The sequence below is a fragment of the Aquarana catesbeiana genome, linkage group LG04 (genome assembly GCF_042186555.1).
Source record: "Aquarana catesbeiana isolate 2022-GZ linkage group LG04, ASM4218655v1, whole genome shotgun sequence".
NCBI classification, from domain to species: Eukaryota; Metazoa; Chordata; class Amphibia; order Anura; family Ranidae; genus Aquarana; species Aquarana catesbeiana.
This window is the reverse complement of record NC_133327.1, coordinates 515195809-515220718: the sequence shown is the minus strand read 5'-3', so window position 1 is coordinate 515220718 and position 24910 is coordinate 515195809.

Sequence of the window (24910 nt, the reverse complement as noted above, 5' to 3'; positions counted from 1 at the left end):
ATTAGCACACAGATATTTTAGTACATAGTAATTTTCCAACATTTGTAATGAAGTGGTTTGTGTAGAGTTCCTATTTTACCTCAATATTTAAAATTAGAAAGACATATCGGATAGATAGATATCAATATCTCAAAATATAGTTAATAATCTTTTGATCTCTCTCTATATCTGGAACAAAATCTCAAACTATCTAACTAAATGTAAAGCCAAAAAATTAAGATAACTTCAAATCTTCAAAAAGAATGTTTTACATTTCTATATCTATCTATCTACCTATCTCTATATTTCTCTCTCTCTCTATATATATTTCTCTCTCTCTCTCTCTCTCTCTCTCTCTCTCTCTCTAGTTTATATATATATATATATAGTTATATATATATATATATATAGTTATATATATATATATATATATATATAGTTATATATATATATATATATATATAGTTATATATTTATATATATGTATATATGTATATATATATATATATATATGTGTATATGTATATATAGATATATATCTATATATACATGTATATATATGTGTATATGTATATATAGATATATATCTATAGATATGTAACGAGGTTTCTTAAAAGATCGTTTAAAACGATGAAAACAAAAATCGGATAGGAAGGAAAAGCACATGGAGCAATATACAAGGTAATAAACACAAGAGAAAAACACGACAAGTACTTACTTTTTTTAAGAACTTTCCGGATACGTCGGTATTGATCCGGCTCCCTGAGTTTCAGGTCAGACCATCTTTTTCGCAGTTGATCTTTGGAGCGCTGGACCCCAAAAGATGCCTGCAAAGTCTCCACGACCTTCGCCATGATTTTGGCCTTGCGCAAATTTGGCCGTGCGTACGGCCCATAATTGCCATCATAGTCGTCTTTGTGAAGAATGGCCACCATCTCCACCATCTCTTTAAAACTCATATTAGAGGCCTTAAATCTAGGCCTCATAGATTTCGCTGACGTTCCTGCCTCCGGGCTGTCTCCACTACCTGAGGTCGTCAACATTTCAGGTGTCTCCGCCATTCTTTAACTCCACTACGCGCCGTAACAAAAAATGGGCGGAGAACATGAGTTAAAATCGAACGTCAGGGGCGGGCGACGCAGGCGGAGTTTCACACATGCGTAGTGTATAAAGAGGGGCCTTGCGCACGTGTCGTACGTACGTTCTGTGCGTCGAATTAGGGGGCGGAGAACATGAGTTAATTTCGAACGTCAGGGGCGGGCGACACAGGCGGAGTTTCACACATGCGTAGTGTATAAAGAGGGGCCTTGCGCACGTGTCGTACGTACGTTCTGTGCGTCGAATTAGGGGGCGGAGAACATGAGTTAATTTCGAACGTCAGGGGCGGGCGACGCAGGCGGAGTTTCACACATGCGTAGTGTCTAAAGAGCCTTGCGCACGTGTCGTACGTACGTTCTGTGGTAGGTGATAGTGGACCTGGACGTTACAAAACGAAGGTAATTTTAGATATTTTTTTTTTTGGTTTTTATGGTCATGACTTTGTAGCAAGCGGCCTATATGGCTTGATAGATTGATGAGGCCTACATAGGGAGAAGATGATGAGGGGTTAGCCGAAACCTATAATAAAAGTGTTTTTTGTCTTGTGACTTCATCTTTTCCAGATATAATGAATCCCCTATTTAAGGATCCAGAGTTCCTTACATCTTTTATTTCCAAATATCGAGAGATGAGGAATTTGTGGGAGGTGAAACACCCTCAGTATTATGCTAAGCATGTGAGGAAGTCAACGCTGGAGAGACTTCTGGCCTTTGTCCAGGCGACCATCCCGGAAGTAACAATGGAGACATTGCTCAAGAAAATTGGGGGCTTGAGGAACATGTATAAGAGGGAGCATAAGAAGATCCAGGAATCAAGGAGATCAGGAGCATCAGCAGATGATGTTTATGTACCCAGGCTGTGGTACTACAATCAACTCCGTTTTCTGGATGACCAGAATGAAGCCAGGCCATCACTTTCAACCCTTCCCTCCACCCTTCCCTCCACCCTTCCCTCCACCCCAGCAGAGGCTGATGAGGAGCAAGCTGGGTCTTCCATCCTGGATGAACCGGATATGACCATCTGGAGTCAGGTAAATTATTTTAACAAATATTTACTGTACTAATATTAATGATGTTAACTGGATGTTATAATTGTCTAAAATAATTTGGCACTCAAAATTGGGTATACATATCAATTGACAGTAGTGGCTAAATATGTTTGGCACCTGCTTGAAATAATTAGGGTGTCTGATTAGACTCTTTTATTAAAGATAAGTATTCACATTGAATTTGCTATTCATGAGAAGCAAACTGTGTGTCATTGATGAACCCCAAAAAATATACTCAAACTATTGTCCTTTTTTTATACACAGGATGAGTCCATCCAGGAGGAATGTGGGGAAAGTGGCAGGCAGGAGGAGACCGGGCCCATGGACAGCCTGGAGGAGGCCGGATTCACCATCATCCTGGAGGAGGCTGGGCCCAGTGTCAGGCAGGAGGTGGCTGCTCCCAGTGAGGTGGCTGCTCCCAGTGAGGTGGCTGGGCCAAGTGAGGTGGCTGGGCCAAGTGAGGTGGCTGGGCCCAGTAGGAGCCTGACCGAATCCCAAGTGCCTCCCCTCCACCTTCCCAAAAAAAGGGCCAGGAAGGGGATGGTCACACAGGACGCATCCCTGCGCCTCATGCAAGAGGCCACCCGTTTTTTAAGGAGCCCCCCCGAAGCGGAAGAATCCTATGGCTGCTACTTAGCCAGCAGGCTTCTTCAGATGAATAGGGAGCAGCGCCTCATTTGTGAGCGCCTATTTGGGGAAACAATCCATAAGGGGCTGCAGGGCACGCTAACACAAAACACCCAACTACATGAGGCAGCCCCCCCTCCTCCTCCTCCTCCTCCTCCTCCTCCTCCTGCCACAACTGAAACACCAGAGCCACAGCCTCAAAAGAAGGCTACAGGGAAGGCTGCAGGGCAGCGTGGAGGAAAGGCTGCAGGGAAGAGAAGAAAATGATGACCTGGGTTCAGTCTGGTCTGACAGAAGACGCAGGCTGTTGTAGGACCACAGTCTGGGGACATCTAGATCATCTGCTGGTGCTGTTGATCTCTGGGATTCTTGGACCAGATTGTGCTCCCTCTTATATGGACTCCTCAAGATCCCAATTTTCTGGTACACCGACTTTTTCCAGCGTTGACTTCCTCTTTATTTTATTTTGACCATGAATAAATGGATATTTTTTGAGTTTAGCAAAAGACTTTATGTGTTTTCTTTGAAATCATTGATTTTACACACAATGTTAAATTAACAAGGGACAACAATCTCATTGAGTTTGAAAAAAAACACACCAAAAATACATTACTAATGTTAATAATGTTCAAGTGGTAAGTCTTGAAAATCAAAAAAATTACGTAACCAAAAACGGTGCTTTGGGTTAACTTTATCTAAAAACTAAAAAATAAACACTATAAAAAAAAAAATAATAATGGGTTCTTTGTGTTAACTTTACAAACCTAAAAAAAAAAAAAAAAAAAAAAAAAAAAAAAAAAAGGGGGAAAAAGTATTATTAGTATGGAAACATTGTTTTAAAAAGGCATACTATATCATTCATGAGATCAAAGAGAAAAAGAATCCAGAAATCAGTTTGGGAGAACTCTGATTATGAACAGCAAAACACCTTCGTTCTTTAGAGCCTTCGTAAAGAAGAAATAAAATGCGCTGCATTGAACGATCACAGATTTTGCAGCGTGATGAATGTGCTACCTACAATACGAACACTAGTTTTACTAGACCGAGTGCTTCCGTTTAGTTTTTGCTTATGAGCATGCGTCGTTTTTTTGTCCGTCGGACTAGCATACAGACGAGCGGACTTCGGGGTCCGTCGTACTTACGACGTAAAGATTTGAAGCATGCTTCAAATCTAAAGTCCGTCGGATTTGAGGCTAAAAAAGTCCGTTGAAAGTCCGGAGAAGCCCACACACGATCGGATTACCAGCCAGCTTTAGTCCGTCAGCGTCCGTTGGACTTTTGTAGACGAAAAGTCCGACCGTGTGTACGCGGCATTTGGCTTGTGTTCACATCAACAGCCTTCGTAGTCTTATGCAATGAGACTTACCAAGGCCGTCTTTTTCTCTATTCCTCTACATACAGTATTAGCAATTAAAAATCTTGCTAGGATGAACAAAGATAACCCCATGTTTAAAATTGGGTTCTATGCAGGTGATATACTTGCTGTATGTTTCTAACCCCAGACTAGCATTCCTTTCCATACTGCAGGAATTCCACATGTAAGGTCAATTGAGCAAGTTTAAAGTGAACAATAAAAAATCAGTAGCATTGAATGTGACACTTTACCAAGCTGAAGAACAATAGCTCTCCCCATCATTTCCATTTCAATGGGCCCAGGGATATACTATATGATAAACTTAAAGTGTATCTGAAGCCAAAACTTTTAGTTTTAGATAGAGTAGGGATAAGTTAGCAGCCATATTCATAGTTCTGTCTGTGCCCCTGCTGGAAGATTCACCCAATGTATGTGTCTTAGTGGCCATTGTCATTGGTCCAGAAAGTAAAGAAAAATCTAAAACTATGATTTGGGTCTACATGACAGAAACGGAAGGGAAGTCTCCCTAATGCCTAATGGGCCAGGCTTTGGCTGTAGGTATAATTCTATTGCTAGAGGTACAAAAAAATTCAATTTTTTTAACACGTATCTATATCAGACCTGTGTTCTCTCTGCATAGGGGTAGCCTCCAGTGTGGGAAATGAGTGTTACCACAATTTATATTTTCATATTATTTCAGAAACTGTATTTCACCAAGGGGTTATTTTTAATATACCCTTAGTTTCAGATCTGTTGTAATAATACAATAATGCATTTATACACTGTGTAATGCTGCTATTAAATGAGAATGAAGTGTATTTTATATACAGTTAACATATGTATCCAAATCTTTCTTGATATCAGTCTTCTTCTGCATATATCGTATCTTACAAAAGTGAGTACATCCCTCACATTTTTGTAAATGTCTTATTATATCTTTACATGTGACAACACTGAAGAAATTACACTTTGCTAGTGAGTGTACAGCTTGTATAACAGTGTAAATTCGCTGTCCCCTCAAAATAACTCAACACACAGCCATTAATGTCTAAACCACTGGCAACAAAAGTGAGTACACCCCTAAGTGAAAATGTCTAAATTGGGCCCAATTAGCCATTTTCCCTCCCCGGTGTCATGTGACTCGTTAGTGTTACAAGGTCTCAGGTGTGAATGGGGAGGAGGAGTGTTAAATTTGGTGTTATCGCTCTGAAAAGATAGAATAAAATATTTACAAAAATGTGAGGGGTGTATTAACTTTTGTGAGATACTGTACATGTGCTGAGAGACTTCAGAGTGAGTTGAGTTGATGACTTATCAGTATGTTGCTTTTCCTTCATTTCCTTCATCCAAGTAGCAGGCTGCAGGTGGAAAGGTGACACCACTGTATTTCTTTACTTTAACAGAGAAGGTGGGGTCATCCTCAAAGCTGTTCTGTCTTTCAGTGGCTACACAGAACAATCCCTCCTGTTGCTGGTCTGTCCCCATGACCTGCTTTCAAAAACACCATGATGACTTGAAAAATCAGTAAATTTGAGTCTTATGTTTATAGATCATCTTCAGGCTGTGAATGAAACCATAGTGCACTATTGAAACATTTCTGTTTTATGCTCAGTGTGGAGGCTAGTGTTGAACTTTTGTAAAATTAGGTCTCAGTGACTCTTATATCCATCTGCAAACACAGTAGAGACATCAGAGGTCTATATAGACCTGTCAGCGGCCCTGTGACAGTAATAACATCAAATTAAAAACGTGAAAATGATTAAATGATTCAAAAATGAAAATGTAATATAATGATAAATAAAAAAACACATCAGTTTTGAAAAAATAACTAAAGTTAAAAAACACACCGATATGTATTAGCCCCCCTATTGATTTTTACTTACTGCCATTTTGTTTATATATATATATATATATATATATATATATATATATATATTTTTTTTTTTGTTTCATAACGTTTTTATATTTATTAGGAATTTTGGAGATTATGTGGTGTTTATGTGCCCGACTGCATTTTTGTCAAAAGTGTCCAGTGTGAGACATACTGTAAAATTAAAATTAAAATTGGCACCCTCTAATTCCATAGGGAATTTTGGGGGATCTCATGCAAACTTTCAAGTCTGTAAAATGCAAGCAAAATAGTTTGGGCAATCATAGGTACAAAATGGTCACCTTTGCCTATGCCTAACTGCCTAACAGCAAAAGGGTGGTTCCAGAAGTTTACCATTTGCACCTATTTTATATCACAACTCAGGCATCATGAAAAATAACAGCCTTTTTTAGAGCATCTGTAAAATCTTTGAGGATTAATGCACTAAAATGTAATGAGTCACAGCAATTATCTTGGCCTCATAAAGAATAGTAAAGTGAGAGACACCAAAAGAAGCACATGAATTTAATGTACCAGATTATGTTCAATATAATGATACAGTCATATAACAAAAAAAGTGCAGCGCTACAAGTTAAGATTAGTGTTAATTGATACAAATGTATATGTACCACAGCTAAATATTAAAGTGCAAATGTGCAATTAGTATCCATGATTTTAAACCATAGATCAGAAAAAATCCATACAGTGCATGACAACAGTCGATTAAGCAAATGTCCAATACATAAATTAGTGCACAAAATACAAATATCCATATTTTGATATAATCAAACATTGAGTATAGCCTCACATATCATTCAATTACAGTAAAGGAGTACCATCATCCAGTACCATCACCCAATCACATATTTTGATATAGTTGATAAGTGACTTGAGTTCATGAGATAAGATCCTGGTGCAATATGAAGTGGATCATTCATGAATAGTGGGACATAAAAAATAGACTTGACCATGTGAAAACCGTCACCACAGAGAGATAGGAGGCTTACCAGAAAGCCAGTGACTGCCCTTACTCAGGGGAGTCATACAAGGCTTGTTGGATCTGGGATCCATTGAAGAAATATCCTGGTAACTGAAGCTTGGAGAGATGTCCTAATGTGTTATGCCCTGTACACAAGTTATTGTTTCTTGTGTATGCAATATTTAAATTCAAAACTTATTGGTTTTAATTAGCGCTACACTATATATGCACCTGTTCTTTTTACAAATTTCCTTGTTTGTTGTGTGAGCTGCTATTTAACTGAGTAAGCGCAGTGTCTTGATTATTTTTTATTCTTGAAAAATACATACCTCATTGGCGCGGTAGTAATGGCAAGCGAAATATCTCTAGGGATGAGACCAATTGGATATTTAGATTGGGGTCCCATTTGCCTGGGGGTCTTAGTTGAGATATCTTGTTATCTTATATACGCTTTTTTATATTTTGTTCTTTATTTATAATTCATATTTTATTTTTTATTTTTATTCAAATGTATATTTTATTGAAATGTAATTCTTGTATATTTCTCTTGTTTATACATTTTGTTTAATTCTGTATGGGTTAATACACTGATCATATCCACTATATTTAAATAGGGAACATTGGTCTGACATGTTTCTATGTTAAGGACTACTGTGAGATATATTTACATATATGTTTCCTATTGTATTTTAAGAATAACTTTTATATTGGCAGTATATGGAAGCAGGCCTCTTTATTCCTCTTCCCCCTTTTCCCTTTTAAATTTATAGTATGGTTGCCATATATTCTTTGGCCACATGATGGCGACATATATATTTTTTATTATGAGCGTGTCATGCTTTAATCAGAGTGCGCTCTCACAGGCTAAGGGATTTTCCTATCTGCTTAGTACTGCAGGTGTTGTGCTTTATTTTTTCTACCATACATATTCAATGAGCACTTTTGGATTATTTGATGTGACCAATCGCAGTGTTTCTCTGTTCTGCCAAAGGTCTATTTAGAGCGTCAGCGCAGGCGTGTGGGCGTACCCCTGATGACATCACATATGACGAAACGATCGTCGGGACGCTACGAACACACGCTCTGTGCATGTGCGATCACCCTCACACACTGATGTGATTTTACTTTGTTTGGAATTCTAATTTTTATCTGGTCGATTGAGTGACTCGACTGTGGGTCATCTCGTTACATGCACCATTGCATCACACTCCAATAAAGCATTTTATAACAGTGTTGCACTAGTGGAGTTTTTTCTTTTCTTTTTTATATACTCATTCACCTGCACTTTTGGCTGTGGGATTGGATTATCGCTCAGTATCTTTGGAAACTTTCCGGTGGTGAAAGCCTTATGCCCTGCACACAAGGTCAGACATTGATCGGACATTCTGACAACAAAATCCATGGATTTTTTCCAACGGATGTTGGCTCAAACTTGTCTTGCATACACACTGTCGCACAAAGTTGTCAGAAAATCCGATCGTTCTGAACGCAGTGACGTAAAACACGTACGTCTGGACTATAAACGGGGCAGTAGCCAATAGCTTTCGTCTCTTAATTTTTTCTGAGCATGTGTGGCACTTTGTGCGTTGGATTTGTGTACACACGATCAGTATTTCCGTCAAGGGATTTTGTTGTCGGAAAATGTTATAGCAAGCTCTCAAACTTTGTGTGTCAGAAATTCCGATGGAAAATGTGTGATGGAGCCCATCAAGGTCCTATCACACATTTTCCAACGGAAAATCCGACACACAAAGTTTGAGAGCTTGCTATAAAATTTTCCGACAACAAAATCCCTTGACGGAAATTCCAATCGTGTGTACACAAATCCAACGCACAAAGTGCCATGCATGCTCAGAAAAAATTAAGAGACGAAAGCTATTGGCTACTGCCCCATTCTGCAATAGATATGTTGGGAATCATTGATATAGGACAGTAAGACCAAGTCACATGTAGAAGAGCTCTGTCTAGAGTCCTTGATGCAATTTGGACCTCATATCGTTTGGCTGAGAGACCCTACTTCATTGTCTGTTGGCAATACAAGCTTTACTGACTCATGAGACATATGTTTATATGAGTCCAACCGTTCTGGTAAGCCTGCATTGCTTTTACGCGGGGGATCCATCATATCTATGTCACTTCCTTACCAGCTATCCACGTGGTGAACAGCACTATCATCTCTATGGGACTATAAACTTTTTTTCAAAACCTTTAATATTCAATAGATACCTGCTAGGGTGTCTCACACCAACATTTGGGATATATGCAGTCATTTTTGTTATTGTTTCTTGTGTATGCAATATTTCAATTCAAAACTTATTGGTTTTAATTAGCGCTACACTATATATGCACATGTATTTTTCAAGAGAAACAAAAGTAGTACCACTGGGGTCACAACTATGTTTCAGAGCATAATGCTTTCAAATATTGTGTTTGTCAAAGCCCTTGCGAATGTTTGCTATATGTTCCCCTAATCTGATATGCAACGTACGAATAGTGTGCCCCACATACTTAAGGCTACGAGGGCACCTGAGAAGGTAGACCACAAACTTCGTCATGCATGTGATAAATGTTTTTATAGGGTAAGTGAGACCTGTGCCAGCTGAGGTAAATTCAGTGATCCTTCTACCTCAATGGGTATAAATTCTACAAGCAAGACATTTGCCACATAGGTAGTACCCCTTCAAGTCACCAAAAAAAGTGGGTCTAGTGGGAGGATCTGGAACATTGGGTGCTACTGAGTTCCTCAAATTAGATGCCCCCCCTAAAGATGACACGAGGTCGATCAGTCAAAAGGTGACCTAACACCTGATCACTAGGGATGAGCTTCGTGTTCGAGTCGAACCCATGTTCGACTCAAACATCGTCTGTTCACCCGTGCGCCCGTTCGCCGAATTGCGAACGATATGGGCCGTTCACACCAAATTCCGATATTCAGCCGTGAAAAAAACAGGATCTCTCCACATGTGAACAATAAGAAGTGCTCCAATAGTGTAATACTATAAAACCAGTTTAATAAAACAATACAGAATCTTCAACCATTGCACTCACATCAATATCTTTAAAGTAAGCAAAAAACATCACAGCAAGTTTTCCATTAAGTGCCCTGAGTGGTATGTAGCGGTCACAGTGGACCCGAGGAGTGCAGACTCTATCTCATCCTCACCCGCTCTTTGGATTCAGATCTCCACTCCCTAGTGTAGCGTACAGCATCAGACGTTAATGATGGTTGCCGTATAGCCATGCCCCAACATGTTTAGTCACACAGACTTAATCATGGGATTGGCTATATGGCACAGAAAACCCTCCTTTTATACCCCTCACGCCAATTACGGGCGGAAGCAGTCCCATTGCACATGCGCACATCTTGTGTCTCCGTGCTCGCAATACTCCAATTTATGGGTCACTACTGAGTAGAGATGAGCTTCGAGTTCGAGTCGAACTTATGTTTGACTCGAACATCGGCTGTTCGCAAGTTCGCTGAACAGCGAACAATTTGGGGTGTTCGCGGCAAATTCGAAAGCCACGGAACACCCTTTAAAAGTCTATGGGAGAAATCAAAAGTGCTAATTTTAAAGGCTTATATGCATGGTATTGTCATAAAAAGTATTTAGGGACCTGGGTCCTGCCCCAGGGGACATGGATCAATGCAAAAAAAGTTTTAAAAATGGCCATTTTTTCTGGAACAGTGATTTTAATAATGCTTAAAGTGAAACAATAAAAGTGTAATATTCCTTTAAATATGGTACCTGGGGGGTGTCTATAGTATGCCTGTAAAGGGGCACATGTTTCCCTTGTTCAGAACAGCCTGACAGCAAAATGACATTTGATTGACAAAGGAAAAAAGTAATTTAAACGTACTTGCGGCTATTAATGAATGGTCGGTCTGACAATACACATATACGTTCATTGATAAAAACGGCATGGGATTTTGCCACAGGGGAACCACGAACCAAAATAAAAAAAATGGCGTGGGGGTCCCCCTAAATTCCATACCAGGCCCTTCATGTCTTGTATGGATATTAAGGGGAACCCCACGCCAAAATTGAAAAAAAAAAAAAAGCGTGGGGGTCCCCCTCAAAATCCATACCAGACCCTTAAGGTCTGGTATGGATTTTAAGGGGAACCCTGCGCCAAAATTTAAAAAAAAAAATGGCATGGGGTCCCCCCAAAAATCCATACCAGACCCTTATCCGAGCACACAACCTGGCAGGCTGCAGGAAAAGAGGGGAACCGTACCAGGCCACATGCCCTCAACATTGGGAGGGTGCTTTGGGGTCCCCCCCAAAGCACCTTGTCCCAGTGTTGATGAGGACAAGGGCCTCATCCCCACAACCCTTGCCCGGTGGTTGTGGGGGTCTGCGGGAGGGGGGCTTATCGGAATCTGGAAGCCCCCTTTAACAAGGGGACCCCCAGATCCCACCCCCCCTGTGTGAAATGGTAAGGGGGTACAAAAGTACCCCTGCCATTTCACAAAAAAAGTGTCAAAAATGTTAAAAATGACAAAAGACAGTTTTTGACAATTCCTTCATTTAAATGCTTCTTCTTTCCATCTTCTTTCCTCTATCTTCTTTCTTCTATCTTCCTTCAGTTTCTTCCTCCATCTTCTTCTTCTGGTTCTTCATCCGATCCTCTGCTTCTTGCTCCGGTGTTCTCATCCGGCATCTTCCTCCGCAGCGTCTTCTTCCCTTCTTCATTCTCGGGCCGCTCCACATCCATGATGGGAGGCTCCCGCTGTGTGATGCTTCTCGTCTTCTGACGGTTCTTAAATAACAGAGGGCAGGGCCACCTGGTGACACCGCCCCCCTCTGACGCACAGGGACTTGACGGGGACTTCCCTGAGGCTTTCCCTGTGACATCACGGGGAAAGCCTCAGGGAAGTCCCCGTGCGTCAGAGGGGGGCGGGGTCCCCGGGTGGCCCCGCCCTCTGTTATTTAAGAACCGTCAGAAGATGAGAAGCGTCACACAGCGGGAGCCTCCCATCATGGATGCGGAGCGGCCCGAGAACGAATAAGGGAAGATGATGCCGCGGAGGAAGATGCCGGACAAGAACACCCGAGCAAGAAGCAGAGGATCGGACGAAGAACCACATTTTTTTAATTTTGGCGCGGGGTTCCCCTTAAAATTTATACCAGACCTGAAGGGTCTGGTATAGATTTTGAGGCGGACCCCCACGCCATTTTTAAAAAAAATTTTGGTTCTGGGTTCCCCTGTGGGGAAATCCCATGAACTTTTATGCGTATTGTCGGACCGACAATTCATTAATAACCGCAAGTAGTTTTAAATTACTTTTTTTCCTTTGAAATGTCATTTTGCTGTCAGACTGTTATAAACACAGGAAACATGCGCCCCTTTACAGGCATACTATAGACACCCCCCAGGTACAAAATTTAAAGGGATATTTTATTGTTTATTGTTTCACTTTAAGCATTATTAAAATCACTGCTCCCGAAAAAACTGCCGTTTTTAAAACTTTTTTTTTCATTGATCTATGTCCCTGGGGGCAGGACCCAGGTCCCTAAACACTTTTTATGACAATAACTTGCATATAAGCCTTTAAAATGAGCACTTTTGATTATTCATGTTTGAGTCCCATAGACTTTAACGGTGTTCGCGTGTTCGAACAAATTTTTTGCCTGTTCGCATGTTCTGGTGCGAACCGAACAGGGGGGTGCTCGGCTCATCCCTACTACTCAGCAATATAAAAGGACATTACGCAAGAATTTGCCACAAATACACAGGTTATTCATATTTAGCATCACAACAAAAGGTGATTAAACCAAGCATCATATCTACTAAGTGCAAGTATTTAAATAAACACTAAAACTCTAATCAAAATAATTTAAATTATGACTAGTCGGCCAAATGACTGGAATTAATCCTAAATATTGGTAAATATAAATCTTTATAACCAATTCCTGGTCCACAGGATAATTATAGGTAATACCAAATAACAAATATATGATATACATGTATATAAAAATTAATAAAACCTATATAAAGTATAGAACCATATATAATCATTTTCAAATATATATTTAAAATGTATCTCTAAGATGGAATAGTCTTATACTAATAAACATCCACTGGTAGGTAGTCATAGTACCACAATCCATTCGATCTTTTCAACCTCTATTTTGTGAATATTTTTCCTCTCAATACAATGCACATAACTTTTTATCAGAACATATCTATGAAGTATATACTGTATACAATATGCATATAAAATTCTAAAACTATATTTATCAAAGCAAATTGGACCTAAATATTAAAAGCCGATGATATTTATTTCTTAAAAGTTTTTAATGAAGCAATTGAGGTCTACCTTAATGTTTAAACCTCTTGGAAAAAGACATTTTAACAGGAAAATCCATCGCGTTTCCCTTTGGGACAAATCCCGTACCCGATTCAAACCCCTCCAAGATGGGAACACACAATCTATCCCACAAAACTGTAATAGAGTGGGGTCTTGATGGTGTTTTTCTTTAAAGTGTAGGGAGACGCTATGATATTTAAAGCCCTTTTTGATATTATCTGTGGATTTTCAATAATCTTTTTGTTCGCCCCACAAAAAAAAAACCTGCATGGGCACCACAACAGGTATACCACATGTGAGGAATTGCAAAGTGATGAAATCATTTATCTTAAATGTTTCATCATCCATGTTCGTAATACTGGTCATGCCCCTGTTATTTACTCTCACCGTTCTACAGCATATACATTTTCTACATGAATAGAACCCTTTCAAGCTGATTTTTAATGTTTGTTGGCCAGGTGGGTCCAAGATCTTTCTAACCACCTGGTCCCCAAAATTCGGTGCTCTTCTATATATAAATTTTGGTTGTTCGGGTAAAGCTCCCCCCAAATGCCCGTCTCTACAGAAAATATGCCAGTGTTTCCTGAAAATGGTTTCAACTTCTTTATACTGATAGTGGAAATTCAAAATAACTCCCCATTGATGTTGGTCATTCACTACTTGGACCTCTTTTTTCTTTAAGCACTGATCCCTTGGAATATTTGCCACTTCATAAATTATTTCATCCAAGGAGTTTTCTTTATAACCTTTTTGGATGAATTTTTCTTCGAGTATATTTGCTTGTGTGTAATAATCCTCTTGTTTGCTACAATTGCGTCTTACTCTAAGTATCTCCCCCTTTGGGATATTTTTCTTCCAAGCAGGATGATGCCCACTTCTAATGGATAAAAAGCTGTTCCGATCCATCGGTTTGAAGTATACTTTGGTACCCAACTCATTCAGATTCCTCTCAATAGCTACATCCAAAAAAAAATGACAGTCTTGTCACTAATTTGATAATCCAACACAATATTATTCATCTTGTTATTCAGATCTCCCAGAAATTCAACCACAGAGTCCTCCGACCCCTCCCAATAAAGAGGAGGTCACCTATGAATCTCCGGTAGAACCTCAATTGGGGTCTCTGTCTCCTGAATACGTTCCTATCTTCCCATTCAGCCATAAACAGGTTGGCTAGGCTGGGAGCAAACTTTGCTCCCATAGCCACGCCACCCTGTTGTGAAAAGAATCGGCCGTTATACCAGAAATAATTATGCAACATGCAGAAATCCAGTACCTGTCCCAAAAAGCATTTCTGCATGTATGGGATATCATCCCTTCTGCTCAGCACCCAATTTAGCGCTGCATCCTCATGCTGTATTATGGTATACAGCGAGAACACATCCGCAGTCACCAGATAGGCCGTAGAGGAAGGATTTAATTTCACCTCTGCCAGTAGCTGTAATAAGTGTCCTTCAAATAGGCCGTTATAATCTTGATACCAGGCCCTTTGGGTCTGGTATGGATTCTAAGGGAAACCCCATGCCAAAAAAAAATAAAAATAGCATGGGCTCCCCCCGAATCCCCCGAATCCATACCAGGCCCTTATCCAAGCATGCAGCTCCACCCTCCTGAACCATACCAGGCCACATGCCCTCAATGGGTGGGGGGGTCACTCCCACCTCCTGCTGACTGCCTGCTCTAACATCTGACAGTTCTTAAATAACCAAGGGACGGAGTCACCCGGTGACATCAGCGGGTGACCTTGCCCCTTGTGACCTTACCGACCGGGACATGCTGGGTCGATGATGTCACGTGGGGATGGGGTCACCCGCTGTTGTCATTGGGTGTCCCCGCCCCATAGCTATTTAAGAAATGTCAGACAGTGGAGCAGGCAGTCGGAGAGAGCATTCAACGAGACCAGAGGTGTTTTTTTTCTTTTTTCAGGTCCAATGGTTCAACAGGCATCGTGATTGACGAAGGATCTACTTCGGGGGACATTTTATTTTTTATATTGACAAAAACTCATGTTGTGTCTTAATTGTTACACTTTTTTGGTGAATGGGTAGTGGTGCAATATACCCCATACTCATTCACATGGGGGGGGGATTTTTTTGACCGATCCAAATTTTTTGACCGATCCAAATTGGAAACATTCCGAAAATTTGGAATTCCTTAGAAAATTAATTAACAAAACGAAACTAAATAAATTCTGAAACAAACTATCAAAACAAAATTAGTAATATAACGAATTTATCTGAAACAAAATACATTTTTCTTTTCTGCACATGTCTAGGAGAGAAATGCCTACTGCAGGACCTGGTCATTCCTTGGGGCACATGCTATGGGCCATATATACTGAGCCACGCATATAGATATCTCCAAGTTCATGTTTAAATATATAACCTTCCTGGCCCTGAAATTTTCAAGTGCCCAAACTAGTTCCAGCAAGTATATATATATATATATATGCACACGTCTAGTGAAACATCTTTCAGGAAAATATTTGTAAGCAACTACCCAACTCCTTTGCAAACTGAAAAGGGTCTTATTTTACCCAATACTGCATGCTTTATTATTATCAAAATAGAATTGTTATGGAGCGACTGATTGACATTGTTTGGTGTTTGGCGATAGGTGGCAGACCATTCAGAGGTCTCAATGAAAAAACTGACAGCCACAAGAAAGGTCTATTTCTAAATATTGTCCATCCACTAAAAAAATTTGATCCTGTCATGGAAAGGCATTTGCAAGAAAGAGTAATCGCATTCAAAATTATTTAATTACATCCTTACATAATATTGTGTCATCAATAAATAGAAAAACTATTTTAATAATTGCAGGTGATACTGCTGACTGTGGACACCATGAACAGTTATACAACAATATTTTATTAGGTGTAGCACCCTCCTAGGTAGGTGCTAGAAGAGAGTGTTGTTTTTGGGTCTTTCTGCTTACCAGGAAGTCTGTCAGGTAAATTTCGATGCTCTCTACATACCAGAGAGCAGGGATCCATTGATAAGGTCTGCTCATGGTGTTCAGGTGCTGTTCATGTTGTCTGAATGTTTCACACTGGTCCAATAGGATGGGGCATATTGAACAGTGGAAGGAAACCTGACAAATGAGAGCACAGTCATAGTTAAGGCCCTGGCCATTGGCAGAGGAAAGTGCCTCAGTGCATGCTGGGGGACTGTATATATGCCAAGGACACATGTGCTAGGGGTTTAGCGGGGTCCCGGAGGGAGGGGGGGCAGCCCCTCCTCTGCACAAGCTTCCATGCGGCCTCAGGTGGTTGACATGAGGGCCTGAATCCGAGTAAAGCTGGAACCCAGGTGTCCTGCAGAGCTGACTGGAAGGGAGATACACCAGGAAGGATCCGTTTCTGCCTACTGTGAGTACGGATCTGTGTCATGGGGCCTGTCCTGTGAGGTCCATCCCTTCAGCTAGTAGAGTTAGTGTACAGGTTTCAGCCAAAAGGGATGCTAGTGAGTGTCCTGAAAATAAAACAGTTTCATCAAGTCTGCTGCCAGAGCAAGCAAAGGACTATAGTGAAGTATGGTATAGCAGAGAGTCTGCTACCACATTCAACCTGTTGAGGTCAAGTGAGAGTTTTTCTCATCTGTAATTAGTTCCAGTTGGAGTATCCCATTATTCCCTTCTCCCATCCAAGTTCCAACAATAAATACCAAAAAAAACAAACCCCTGGATTGATCGTTGGCTAACAAGTGGATGAGAGCATGGGTGGTCGTGTGAAAACCCCTAGTAACTGGCTGCAAGATAATAAGGGGGAGACCCAAGGAAGTCTTCACACAGCAATCCCTACGGGGCAGTGCTACAATTGGGGACGTCGTCCGGGATTTCCCTTGACAGTGGTTGCTACCGGCAACGGCAGATTAAAATACCCAAGAAATGCCATGTCACATTATACAGATTGTGGGAGTGTAATTAAAGAAAGGATGTGTTGTACTGTGGAACAGAATGTCTGCTTCACAGTTATCAGTACAAGTATACTGTCAAGTTGTGACCAAGAAAGAGTTAATCTGAGACTTGGGAATCGGCGCATCAGGAGTTGGGATGGTGCACGTGCTGCAGATGTCTGCTACACAGTCGGTAGTAGTAAAATGATTTCCAGCAGCAGTGAGAGAGTTCGGTTGGCATGTGAACGAGAAAGTGTAACCGAGACTCAAGTGGAGACAGAAGCAGATGTATGTGTATCCGTGGCAGGGAACACTATCTGCTTTACAGTACCATTCGTGTATGCTGAGCAGTGTTGTTATGGTAGCAGCAAAGGTGTTACTATACCGCGTGGAAAAGAGCGCGCCAGAGAGATCTGGCCAGCAGATGGAGCCACCATCAGAGAGTCAGCTAGTCTGGGGATGTGGGCAGAGTTGACGCTTGCAGGCCGCCAATCCAGACAGTGGGAGGGAGCTGTAATGTCACTTCCACCACCAGGTGTAGCTGAGAAGGAGACACGTGTGAGGAGTAGCAAGATGGCAGATGCCGGAGTGAGCTGGAGCACTGAGGCTATTACACGTGTTGTCGGAGAGCCTGCAGAGCAGACTGAGATGCAGAACGCAAGACTTACGGACACGAGAGTCCAGTTGATACCCCGGGAAGTTTAGCGCTGTGCAGCAGAGGAGACACGGAACACCTTGGAATAGTATGTGGCAGATGCCAGAATGTGTCTATGAGGCTGCGCGCCTGGGGTCAGTGTGGGCACTGCAGAGAGATGTTGCTGAAGTTGGAGCCAAGTGACTGTCAGCCCAGAAGATTGTATGTGAACTCGGAGACAGGGACCACCTCTGAGATGCTGACTAGGGATAAGCAGAACACCTCCCGGTTCGTTTGCAGCAGAACATGCGTACAGGCAAAAAATTTGTTCGAACACGCAAACACCGTTAAAGTCTATGGGACACAAATGTGAAAAATCAAAAGTGCTAATTTTAAAGGCTTATATGCAAGTTATTGCCATAAAAAGTGTTTGGGGACCCATGTCCTGCCCCAGGGGACATGTATCAATGCAAAATAAGTTTTAAAAATGGACATTTTTTCAGGAGCAGTGATTTTAAGGGTGTCCTTAGTATGCCTGTAAAGTAGGGCATTTTCCTGTGTTTAGAACAATACCACAGCAAAATGACATTTGTAAATGAAAAAATTATATTTAAAACTACTTGCGGCTGTTATGTTTGTCGGGTCCCGGCAATATAGATGAAAATCATTGAAAAAAACGCATGGGTAGCTCCCAAGTCCATTACCAGGCCCTTTGGGTCTGGTATGGATATTAAGGGGAACCCTGCACCCAAATTAAAAAAAAAAAAATGGTGTGGGGTTCCCCCAGGCCCCCCAGGCACTATATACTCTGAACAGCAGTATATACACTATACGGCCTGCCCTATATACTGTGCAGAAAGTTGGGCCTTAGCTGTTGGTGGTAAGCCCTCACAGTTACTCTTGGTGGGCGCAGGAACGGGCCCTGCTTTGAAATATTATATCAAAAATTGTAATTGCATGCCCCTGTTAAACAGTAGTAGAAAAATTGGGCCTTGGGTGGTGCTGGTGGTGCCACAACACTGATACCCCTCACAGATACTCTTGTTGGGTGCAGGAACGGGCCCTGCATTGAAATATTGTATCAAAAGTTGTAATTACATGCCCCTGTCAAACAGGGGCAGAAAAATTGGGCCTTGGGTGGTGGTGGTGGTGCCACAAAACAGTAACCCCTCACAGATACTTTTGTTAGGCACAAGAACGGGCCCTGCTGTGAAATATTATATCAAAAACTGTAATTACATGCCCCTGTTAAACAGGTCTTGCGGGAGCGAGACTACACCCACTATTCTCAGGTTCATCAGACCTACTCTAGAATTGATTTTTTCTTTATTGATCATCATCACCTATCATTACCAGTGAGAACTGTAATTGAGACCTCCCCCATATCCGATCATGTCCCGATCATGCTTACTATTAAAATTCCATCTCTGCCCCTTAAGTCCACTAATTGGAAGCTCAATGAGGAACTTATAACTGATGACATAGATAAAACCGGGAACACTATGGGAGGCTCACAAGGCCCAAATTTGAGGCAAACTAATAGAACTAGGTGCCAGGAAAAAAAGGGAACAGACATTTCAATCTAAACTACTTAGCGAAATTAAACTACTTGAGCAACAACATAAAGCTAGACAGTCACGGGCAGTATTTCATACCCTGACCTCGAAGAGGGAAGAACTGAAATCTCTTTTTCACATAGAACAAAAGCAACAGGCACGCATAGTGACTCAAAGTTTTTATGAATGGGGAAACAGGCCAAGTAGATTGTTGGCTCGTTCACTGCAGCAGAGGAAATCTGCTTCTTTCATAGCAAAAATCAAAAACTCTTCAGCCACTATGGTCCACAATACTCCGAATATAGCTAAGGAATTCCAAGCGTTCTACCAACACTTGTACCATGTCCAATACTCCGTTACAGATCGAGATGATAAGATGAGGCTCATCAGGGAATACTTGGTGTGTGCCAACCTACCTAGACTCTCACCTGACACTCTAGCCTCTCTGGAAGGGGAGCTTACCACCTCAGAGCTACGCACTGCTCTAAAGGCTATGGCTAATGGTAAAGCACTGGGTCCAGATGGATTCAAGGTGGCGTACTACTGATCCTTTACAGATATCTTATTACCTCAATTAACCTGCTATGCCAACGCGACCTCTGCTGGTGGTGGCCTCCAACCTGAGACTATCCATGCACATATTAATGTTATCCCCAAACCTGGCAAAGATCCCAGCAATTGTGAAAGCTATCGCCCCACTTCGTTATTGAATATTGATGCCAAATTGTATGCCAAAACCATTGCGAATAGACTCCTCCCCTTGATACCGAAGTGGATCTCTAAAGATCAAACAGGTTTTATCCCGGGTAGGGAAGCAAGGGACAACTCCCTCCACACCCTCTCATTGATAGCACATGTTTTTGGATCCTCCCAGCCCACCCTCTTGCTTTCAAAAGATGCTGAAAAGGCGTTTGAAAGGGTGGACTGGGAGTATCTCATGGAAACGCTATCCCATCTGGGCACTGGTACATCTCTCTTATCCCAGATTTTCGCTCTATACAATCACCCCACGGCACAATTACACATAAATGGCACACTAAGTGATCCCTTCACCCTACATAATGGCACTCGCCAAGGTTGCCCTCTTTTGCCCTTTATTTGCCCTATCATTAGAACCCTTCTTATCTATGGTAAGACATAACCCCTGTATCCATGGGATCGCCACAGGCAAATCAGAACACAAGTAAGCTGCATATGCAGATGATATTTTGTTCTACATACAGCAACCCTTGATATCCCTCCCTAACCTCATGTCCGAATTCTCAACGTATAGTGCCATCTTCAATTTCAAAATTAATATGACAAAATCAGAAATTCTAAATATATCTAAAACTGTGACCCACTTAAAAACGAGTCTTTCCTTTTAGTTGGCAGGCGAGAAAGATGAAATATCTAGGTATTTATCTGACCCCAAACCCGGCCACCTTATTTCATAAAAACTTCATGCCCCTTCTGAACACAATTAGGTCTGACTTGCAGAAATGGTCTCAGCTTGGTTATTCCTGGTTAGGGAGAATTGGAGTTGTGAAGATGAATGTACTGCCCAGGTTGCTGTTTATGTTCCAAATGATACCGTATGGAATACCGGTGGGCTTTTTTACGATATTGGGCTCACTAATTGGTAAATATGTCTGGATCAGAAGACGACCTAGGCTTCCTAGGTCCCTTCTCATTAGACTCAAGAGAGAAGGAGGTTTAGTACCAGACTTTAAGAAATGCTTCTTGGCAATTGTGTTAAATAGAATTTCTGATTGGAAGTATCACAAAGACTCTAAGCTTTAGGTGACCCTGGAAATGGAGCTTAGTGGTGCAGATCTTTTCACACAAATATGGATACCTAGGAATTGCAGAACTTTGTCTTCTAACACGTCACGGCTTGCACGCTCCTCCCTCATGACATGGGATTCACTGTGCAAGGTATATAAATGGCCATATAACTCCCCTCTCTTACAACTGACTGGTCATAACTACTTTCCTCCAGGAAACATTGACCCCGGGATTCACATTTGCAATCTTGGGGCTACGACTCAACTACATCAAGTTACTACCCCATCAGGTATTGTGCCTCTGTCTACATTGATACACAACTCCACAATTACACTCATGGATCAGTGGAGACACCGACAACTAGTAGCCTTTGTGCGCTCTCTCCCGAAACCTCTACGATCCTTATCGGATCTGACTCCTGTGGAAACCGCTTTCTCTGAAGACCAACCAGTGGAGAAGCCTATCTCTCACTTCTACCAGACTTTGCAAATGCTAGCCTCTACAAGAGTCCCTACTTTTGTACACAACTGGGAACAAGATTTATCTTTTCAAGAATGTATGCTTCAGTAAAAGGATTTACAGGGAAGATAATGGCTTTGCACTTTAGGTTTGATGAGTTTATTGTCAATTTTGATAAGCCGTTCCAAACTGAGCACACTGAACCTTGATATGTGTTATAGATGGTATTGGAATATGTTTATACGGAATGCTCTGTTATTACAAGGTTCTCTCCTCAACCTGTCCTAATCTACTCTATAACATATATTTTATATCATGTATTACGTCATACATTATACACATTTTTCCTCAATAAAAACTAATTAAACAAAAAAGATTGAGGCGGAATAGGATAGTCAGCATAGGCAGTCTTCAAGGGATCCCAGATCCACAGCAAATTCAATCAGTTACATCAACATCAGGTGCTTAATAGCTGCTGATCCAAGACTGATTCATTTTTGTGAATGTGAGCCTATCAACAGAGTCTGTAAACAGGTGCACTCTTTGATCCGTTACAAACCCTCCAGCAGCACTGAATGTGCATTCAGAAAGCACGCTGGATGCAGGACAGGCCAGTAGCTCAATTGCATATTGAGCAAGTTCTGGCCAGTGGTCCATCCTCAAGACCCAGTAACCCAGTAACCCAGTGGATGGTCTTTTGGAAAGGTCTCCAAGTCTGCACTTGCCCATAGATATTCCTGCACCATGTAATGCATTTGATTCTGAGTCCTCTGGGTCACTAAGGATCACATGATCTATAACTACCTCCTCCCAGCCACGTACAACATGGATTTCTGGGGACTGGAAACCATCCCTTGAAGACTGCTGCTGAGTGTTATCCTCTACATCCATGCTGACACAATCTTCCTCCTCCTCCTCTTCTTCCTGTGTGTTTGGTGGGCCTGCAGGAATGCTATCTGGATAAAGGGGGCATTGAGAGGTAAGGAAGTCCTCCTCCCGCTGTTCTGCCTCAAGTGCCCTGTCCATGATTGCATGAAGCATGTGCTCCAACAGGAAGATTAGAGGGATAGTGTCACTGATGCATGCATTGTCACTGCTCACCAATCCTTGTGGCCTCCTCAAATGGTAACAGGACAGTGCATGCATCCTTGATCAGTAGCCACTGGCATGGCGAAAAGAAACCAAGCTCCCCTGACCCTGTCCTGGTGCCATACTCACACAGGTACTCATTGATGGCCCTCTGCTGTGTGTGCAGCCACTGCAGCATTGCCAACGTTGAGTTCCACCTGGTGGGCATGTCACAAATGAGGCGGTTGGTGGGCAGGTTGCATTCCCTTTGAATGTCAGCCAGCCGAGCACTGGCATAGTATGACCGGCAGAAATGACCACAGACTTTTCTGGCCTGCCTCAGGAGATCCTGAAAGCCTGAGTACCTGCTCAAGAACCACTGCACCACCAAATTCAGGACGTGTGCCAAACATAGAACGTGTGCCAAACATGGGTCAAGTGCCCCTGTTGGAGGACGAAAAGAAGGTTGGTGCCATTGTCGCATACAACCATTCCTGGCTGAAGCTGGCATGGCGTCAACCACCTCTTAGCCTGCCCCTGCAGAGCTGACAGAATCTCTGCCCCAGTGTGGCTCCTGTCCCCTAGGCAGACCAACTCAGGCACCGCATAGCATATTTTAGCCTGACTGCTTGTGTAGCCCCTTGAATGCTTACGGAGCACCGCTGGTTTAGAGGACAAATCTGCAAAAGAGGCCATAGAGGAAGAAGAAGAGGGGGTAGAGGAGAGAGCTGTGGCAGAATCACCACTAGCATTTTGAAGGCGTGGTGGCGGAACAAGCTCCAACAACACTGAACCCTGCTCTGCGTCCTTCCCAGCTGCCATCAGAGTTACCTAGTGTGCCGTGAAGGAAAGGTAACGACCTTGTCCATGCCTGCTGGACCATGAGTCAGCGGGAATATGCACCTTACTGCTGATCACCCTGTCAAACAAGGCCAAAACATCGCCTTCCACATGCCGGTAGAGAGCCGGAATGGCCTTCCATGAAAAGGCGTTTTGGAACCTGCCACTGAGGTACAGTACGTTCCACAAATTCACAAAATGGGGGCAGAGTCTACCAGCTGAAAAGGCAGCACTTGCAGTAGTAGAAATTGCTGCCTTTTCAGCTGGTAGTCTCTTTCAGCTGGTGGTGTACTGCTAGCAGATTGGCTGTAAGTACTTGGGACACCTATTGCTCTGCCTTCATTCCTCTCAGTGCAGGTTTTTGAGAGGACATCAGGTATAGTAGGGTTGGAGATCACAGATGAGAAGTCTGCCTTTTTCTTTGATGTGGCTCTTTCAAGTGCTGTTACCAACGGACTGCATGGCTGATCGTCATATGTCTGGTCAAGCATGTGGTGCCCAAGCGGCTGCTGTTCTGGCCATGCTTGATCCGCTTCAGACATAGGTTGCAAACAGCAATGGCAAACAGCATATAGCATATGGTGCGATCTGCTGCACACGTGTTGAAAGAAACTTTTAAAAGTCAGCGGGCAGTCAGCAGCAGCAAAATTATGTTGTTTCTTTACTTTCCTTAAACTTAACTTTGGAATAATTGGTGCATCAAGAAAAATATATTTAAAGCAGTAAATACAATTCAGGATGTTAAAACCTAAATAGAACGAGAAAATCGATCAGCGCAAACATATATAAATATGGATGAGTAAATAATCACTATAGATCAACCATTAACCCATCAAAGCGGCGCTATTCTCAGTCCTAAATGCTGACTGATAAATCAAAAAGTCTTTGTAAAATGCAGGCAAAACAAATGCAGGCAGGAAAATTCCAGCAAAGACACAAAGGCTAGGACCTAATCTGGAGTCTCTTAAATGTATAGTAGATCTGATGAGTGCACCTTTCACCATCTGTTAGGACACCTTGTGCTGCCCACACCCCGCAAGGGGTTCAAACTCACCGGAACCGAGAGGTTAATAGGCCTTGGATAGTATCCTCACTCCGATTACTCCCAAAGTCCTCCAGGGTTGATAGTCAAACACCAGCAACAATGTCCATATGTAAAAAAGAGACCCCAAAATAGTCCAGTACCGTTTTGATAATTTATTAAACAAATAAAAGGAAAATAAGATAAAATAAAATAAACTGTAAAAATCAGTGGGCGCAGGTCCTTACAGAGGATAGCCTTCTAGCTTTCAGTTGGTTGGTAATAGTGGATAACTCAAATAGCTTCTCTCAAAGCACAAGGGAGCTGGTTACAGACTGGATGGATGATACAGACTCACAGCTGATCAGCCCTTCATCCCACTAGTAACAGAAAGCTACGAG